Below are 7,159 nucleotides of genomic sequence, written 5' to 3' on the forward strand. Positions count from 1 at the left end.
TTCCCAGGGCACTTTGGCTCTCCCCTCTGCTCCTATCACACTATTCTTTGTATCATGTACATAGCACATCTCCTTTAGTAGACTATGAGACCCTTGACACCAGGGACCATATCATTTTTCATCTTGACATCCTTGGGGGCAAGCATAGGCCAAATTGAATTCATCCTCCTACTCATAATATGGACCACCCAATACCAGAGGTCTTTGACCTGCATGTTCTTTTTTTCAGGCTCTCAAAACAACTAGATTCCCAGTAGCTGGGAAGTCACTAGTGATGTTTATGTTTCTTATTATTGTTGTTGAATCATTTAGTTGTGTCCTGTATGGCTTTTCTTGGCAAAGATCCAGGAGGGATTTGCCATTTCCTTCTCCAGTGGATTAAGGCAAAGAGGTTAAGTGACTCACCCAGAGTCACGTATCTAGTGAGTTTCTGAGACCAGATTTGAATCTGGGTCTTCCTGACTGAAGGCCCAGTGCTTTAGCCACTGAGCCATCTTGCTGCCAACTGTTTCAATCAATTTAGTTGTTCATATCCCTTGCCATCCAGAAACTATCAACTCCAGGTTTTTTTGTATCACTGGTATGTGCCTTGTTGATTCACCTCTATTGATGTCATTCTTCTAGAAAAGCCTTTAATAGGTGATAAAAAGAAATGTAATGGGGGGAGGGAGGGAAATGGGAATCCAATGATTCCACTAGTGTAGGGAAACACAATCTGGAATGCACTCCTGTTCTCACCTCTGTCAAGTCAAGTCAACAAGCATCTATTAAGCTCTCATATGTGCCAAACCCTATGCTAGAGGGCTCTAAGGCACCTTGCCTCTCAGAATCCCTGGCTTCCTTCATGACTCACCTCCAATATCACCTTCTTCAGGAGCCTTTCCCAGTCTGCTAGCTATTAGTGCTGTCCCTTCTAACATTACCTTCCTTCCACAGTGTTGTTGCTTTTTCCTTGTTCGTCCTTCCTTTTCCAAGTGGACCAATGATATCGCGGGTGATGTCTTGTCTCGTTTGTGAATTGGATTTAAGCGAGGCAGACTCACACAAAGTTGTCAGCCTCATTTTCTCTCCCAGAGTCATCGAAGTCCAGTGGCAGAACAGAAGTTAGGACAACTGGTCATGGCCTGGGATGCAGTGGATGACCTTGGGGTCTTTGATGTCTGACCAAGCCCTAAGCGCTCCACAGCACCTGCTTCAGCCACCTTCACAGTCATTGGAAAAAATTCTTCTCATCTGCCCATTCCACTGGGGCAAGTCTTCACATGTTTGAGGTAGACATCCCCCTAACTCACTGATGCGTTTGAGGACTCAACCTGATTTAGCCTGTCTGCCAAGACTGGCATGTGGCTGCTATACATGCTATAGCTTCTTGAAGCCACAGGTGGGAGTTGGGTGACAGGTGGACACCAAAGGTGGGTGAGCAGCCCTGAAAAGGGGTTTTCTCGGCAGAGATACTGGAGTGGTTTGCCATTTCCTTGTCATTTTACAGATGAGGAAACTGAAGCAGACAGGGTGACGTGACTTGCCTGGGATCACACAGTTAGTGTCTGAGGTTGGATTTGAACTCAGGTTCTCCTTTCTCCAGGGTTAGCAGTCTATCTATCTACTGTGCCACCTCGTTGCCCTCTTTATATTTGATACTGGACATGGTAGAAACCTGCTAGAATTTATTGAATATCAGAGTGACATAGCTAGACCTACACTTTAGAAAGATGACTTTGTCTGCTGAATGGAGGATGGCATGGAGTGGGGAGGGACTTGAGGTACAGAGTGTAAGCCTGAGGTGACGAGGGCCTATATCAAGATGGTGGCATTATGGTTAGGGCTAGAAAAGTTGATCTGACAATTATCTAATTGGATCCATGGCAGCTGATGAGATCACCAAGTTATGGCTCAGTAGCCATTTTAAAAGCTCTTCATCACCATGAGTCAAACTGGTTGAAAATATTCAGAGGATATCTACGGTGCTCTGAATCCCAACCATCACACACATTCTGGAGCAAACCCTTAATTTATAGTCCAGTTTATGGCTCAGTCCCCCCTCCAGAGCTGAATAAAAGGGTTTTCAGTCATGAACTAGGTTCATACAACACTGATCTTTCCTGGTTCTATTTCACTCAGGCAAAGAAGTATTTGTTAAGCACTGTGCTATGTTCTGGCGATTTCAAAGACAGATATGAATTGGTCCCCAACCTTGACAAATACATTCTAACAAGAGACAATATGTTCACAGAAGTATGTAGGATAAAAACAAGTGTATGCAAAATAGTTAAATCCAAGGCAGTTTGAGAGGGAAAGCAGTTGGGTAGATCAGTAAAGGCTTCATATCGAAGGTGATGCTTGGTCTGAATCCTTTTTTGTGTGTTTTAAAATTTTATTTATTTGTTTGTTTTTAGTTTTAGACATTCACTACCATAAGATTTTGAGTTCTAAATTTTCTCCCCCCTTCCTCTGCTCTCTCCTCCCCAGGAGGACGTGCAATCTGATATAGGCTATGTACACACATGTACTATATATGTACTGTGCACATACATGTATGATCATATTAAACATATTTCCATTTAGTCATGTTGTAAAGAAGAATTAGAACCAAAGGGGAAAACCATGAGAAAGAAGAAACAAAAAAAAGTAGTATTCTTCGATCTGCATTCAGACTCCATAGTTCTTTCTCTGGATGTGGATAGCATTTTCTTTTTCTTTTTTTTTAAATTTTATTAATTTATTTAGATTTATCAACAATCACTTCCATATGCTTTTGAGTTGAAAATTCTTCTCCCTTTTCCTCCCCCCCACCCTCCCCAAGACGGTGCACAATCTGATATAGGCTTTACATTTACATACCCATTAAATATATTTTCACATTAGTGAAGTTGTAAGTAAAAATTAAAACCAGTAGGAGGAACCATCAGAAAGATGAAACAAAACTCAACAGAAGGTAAAAGTAAGTGATAGCGATTCGACTTCCATAGTTCTTTCTTTGGATGTGGACAGCATTTTCCATCCTGAGGCCTCTGGAGATGTCTTAGATCCTCGTAATGCTGAGAAGGGTTCAGTTTAACAATATTAGTCACCACATAACATGGCTGTTATTGTGTACAAAGTCCTCTCGGTTCTGCTCACTTCACTCAGCATCAGACCATATAAGTCTTTCCAGGTTTTTCTGAAGTCAGCCTGTTCATCATTTCCTATAGCACAATAGTATTCCATTACATTCATATACCACAACTTGCTCAGCCATTCCCCAATGGATGGGCATCCTCTCAATTTCCAATTCTTTGCCACCACAAAAAGAGCTGCTATAAATATTTTTGTATATGTGGGTCCTTTTCCCATTTGTTTGATCTCTTTGGGATATATGGATAGCATTTTCTAGCGTGAGCCTTTTAGGATCGTCTTAGATCCTTGTATTGCTGAGAAGAGCTAAGTCTATCATAGTTGGTCATCGCACAATGTTGCTGTTTTTTGTGGAGTTTTTCAAGTTATATTAATATCTTTTGTTTTTCCCGATATAGGTGAGAGCCAGGTTGTGAAGGGCTTTGAATACCTAAGGGAAGAGGTTACCTTCCCTGGAGAAGCCAATAGGGAGCTCCCTGGGCTTCTGGAGCAGTGCTATGGCCAACCCTGGGCTTTAGGCACTGTGGCAGCTGTGTGCAGGAGAAATTGGAGATGTGAGAGACTTGAGCTTGATTTCCAGTCAGAGGATCTGGTTTGGAATTCCAGCTCTGCTATTCACTATGTGTGTGACCTTAGACATGTCCCTTAACTTTTCTGGATCTCAGTTCCTTATTTACGTAATGAGGGGATTAATATTATATGGCCTCTGTGCTCCCTTCTAGCTCTAGCTCTGTGATCTTATTGTGACTTTGGACAGTCATTCAACTAGCATTTCCCATGTGCCAGGCACATGTGTCAAGGATACAAAAAGAGACAAGAATATGGTCCCTGACCTCAAGGGGTATCACATTCCAACGGGGGAAAGAAAATGCAAGCTTATGTACCAGGAACAAGAAGAAGGCCAATGTAGCTGGACCATAGAGTGAGTGGAGGAGAGTCAAGTATAAGAACATTGGAAAGGCAGGAAGAGGCTAAGTTGTGAAGGGCTTTACATGCCAAAAAGAGGAATTGATATTTTGTCCTGGAGGCAAGGAAGCCACTGGAGTTATTATTGAGTAGGGCAGTGATATGGCCAGATCTGTGCTTTAGGAAGATCATTTTGTTGTTTCTTGTTTGTTCGTTTTTTAAATTTTATTTTATTTGTTATTTATTGGATATTTTGGTTTTTCCCCAATTATATGTGAAAACTATTTTTACCATTCATTTTTTTTAAAAAAAAATTTGCATTACAAATTCTCTCCCTCCCCTCCTCACTTATTGAGAAGGCAAACAATTTGATATAAGCTATACATGTGCAGTCATGCGAAACATACAGGAAAATCATTTTGATAGCTCAATGGAGGATGAACTGGAGTGGGAGAGACTTAAAGCAGAGAGACCAACCAGAAGGCTATTGGAATAATACAGGTACGAGATGATAAAGGCCTGACCTAGGGTGGTGGCAGTGTGGGTGGAGAAAAGGGTACGTAGGATGTTAGGAATGGTAGGAAGGGTAGACGTGGCAAGACTTTGTAACAAATTGGAGATGGGGGTTGAGTGTGAGAAATTAAGGATGACACCAGAATAACAAGCCTGGGTGACAAAGAGAATGGTGGTGTCTTCACCAGTAATAGAGAATTTAAGAAGAGCAAAGGATTTGTGGGGAAAGACAATGCTGAGTTTGAGATATCTATAGGGCATCCAATTCGAGGTGTAAAAAAGATAATTGGTCTTACTAGCTGTGTGACCCTGGGCAAGTCACTTAACCCCAATTGCCTCACCAAAAAAAGCAAAAAAAAAAAAAAGATAGTTGGTGATTCAGGACTGGAAGTTAGAAGTTAGGGGAGAGGTCAGGGATGGATATGTGGATGCAAGAATCGTGTACATAGAGATAATTTTGCGATTCCTACAGGACAGGAGAGAAACACAAGAAAACTTCTACAAGTCCCAGATACAGATCCCAAAGTGAAATGAGCTATCTCAAGAGGTTGCAGGTCTATTCCTTCTACAGGTATCGTGAACAGATGTAGAATAAAGTAAAAAGAACCAGGAAAACACTACAAAATTACTATAATAATATAAATGGAAAGATCACTAATGGAAACCATATTTGGAGTAATTATAACAACCAATCTGGGACCCAGAGGACGACAAATGGCCAAATGGCTCTCTCCTCTTCTCAGTTTAGGGGTGGAAGGCTATGGGTACAGAATGTTACATATACCATCAGAGGTGATCGCTGTGTCCTTTGGTTTTGCTTAACTGTTTTTCTTAGGAGGGAGAGTTCAATGGTGAGGGTGGGTGGGTGGAGACTATTTGAAATGATTGCAGAAAGTAAAGATATCAATATAACTTATTTTAAAATGAATGAATGAAGCAACAACAAAACCATGCAGTAAGTGTTTATAATATGCCAAGCCTGTGCTAAGCCCTGGGGACACAGATACAAAGTTAAAGTCAGTTCCTGTCCTTGAGGACCTTACATTCTAATAGGAGGCAACAACACAGAGAAGGTAACGCAGGGGTTGTGGATGGGGCCAGAGGGGAGTGAATTTGTACACTCATGCCAGGAACAAAGTTAGAGTTATTTGACCGAGGTCAAAATGAAGGCAGTTAGGCTAGATAATATCTAAGATGCCTTCTGGTTCTAAGTATTACCTTCCTACCTTATCCCAGGTAATACATACTATCAATCTTGCCACTTGGACAGCAGCCACATGTAGTGCACTAAGCAGGTTGTCCTGTTGTGACCATGGATAGTTCCCCGAGGGCAGGAGCCATGTCTTAACCCAAACTTTGTCCCTTTCCTGGTGCCAAGCACAGGGTTAGGTACCACCCAGGAGGTTTGCTGACAGATAGAATGCTGGCCAGCCTCACCTGCTTGCTCTTCTCCATATACAACGAGCCAAAGTTGCACAGTAAAGTAATGCAAAGCCAAGACTAGAACCCGGTCCTCCAGAGTCCCAATGCCAGGGCTCAAGGCCTGTGTGACCTTGGGTAAGTCCCTTCTCCTAGGTGAGTTTTGGTTTCCACTTCTGCAAAATGAAGGAGATGGGAAATTAAACTCTGTGGAAATATAAGAACCAGGCTAGACCCTGGGGAAGAACTGAGGAAATGAACCTTTCTCCCCTGTTTGCAGAGGTGAGGAGCTATGCATATGGAATAATACATATACTATGAGACATAGCAGGATTCAGGAGGAGAAAAATGAGAAAGATACTGGCCCACTGGATGGCTCAGCCTTGAGGAGATGGGACCAGATCAAAGAAAATGGAATCCTTCTGCAGATGGAGAAAGCCCAGAAGGATTTGTGACTCTCCTACACATTGTCTAGATTTCATTCATGTCAAAATAGGAGGGTGTTCATTCCATCTTTTGGGAAACCCTTCTGCATCCCCCTCTCTGGCTAATAAAGGCAGCCACACTTCCTGCTTTCATTTTCCAGCTGTAGATATGGTTCCCCTTTTCCATTTTTTGTTTTTAGGCAATTGGGGTTAAGTGGCTTGCCCAGGGTCACACAGCTAGTAAGTGTCAAGTGTTTGGTCTGAGGCCAGATTTGAACTCAGGTCCTCCTGACTTCAGGACCGGTGCTCTATCCACTGTGCCACCTAGCTGCCCCCAAGTCATTTTTTTTTTTGGTGAGGCAGTTGGGGTTAAGTGACTTGCCCAGGGTCACACAGTTAGTGAGTGTTATGTGTCTGAGGTCGAATTTGAACTCAGGACCTCCTGACTCCAGGGCCAGTGCTTTATCCACTGCGCCACCTAGCTGCTCCTTGGTTCCCCTTTTCTAACTGGATCAAGCTCCCTTAATTTCCTGAGTTTCATTTTTTTTTAACTTCACATGTTTCAGCAGATCCAGGATTTCCTCAATGTGCTTACTTCCTCCACAGATACAGTCTATAGCCTCTCCATGCTTTAGGACAATCTTTAATTTACAAAATAGAATCCCACCTATGGCCTGGTAGCCAACCCTTTTGGTTGGTGAGATTCTCTGATCTTCTCTTAGAGTAGGGTGGTAGAGGTGATACATGAGGTTTGGATATTCGGAGTTTGAATGCTGATTCTT

This window comes from Phascolarctos cinereus, unplaced genomic scaffold (assembly GCF_003287225.1).
Source record: "Phascolarctos cinereus isolate Bilbo 61053 unplaced genomic scaffold, phaCin_HiC Scaffold_8;HRSCAF=390, whole genome shotgun sequence".
NCBI classification, from domain to species: domain Eukaryota; kingdom Metazoa; phylum Chordata; class Mammalia; order Diprotodontia; family Phascolarctidae; genus Phascolarctos; species Phascolarctos cinereus.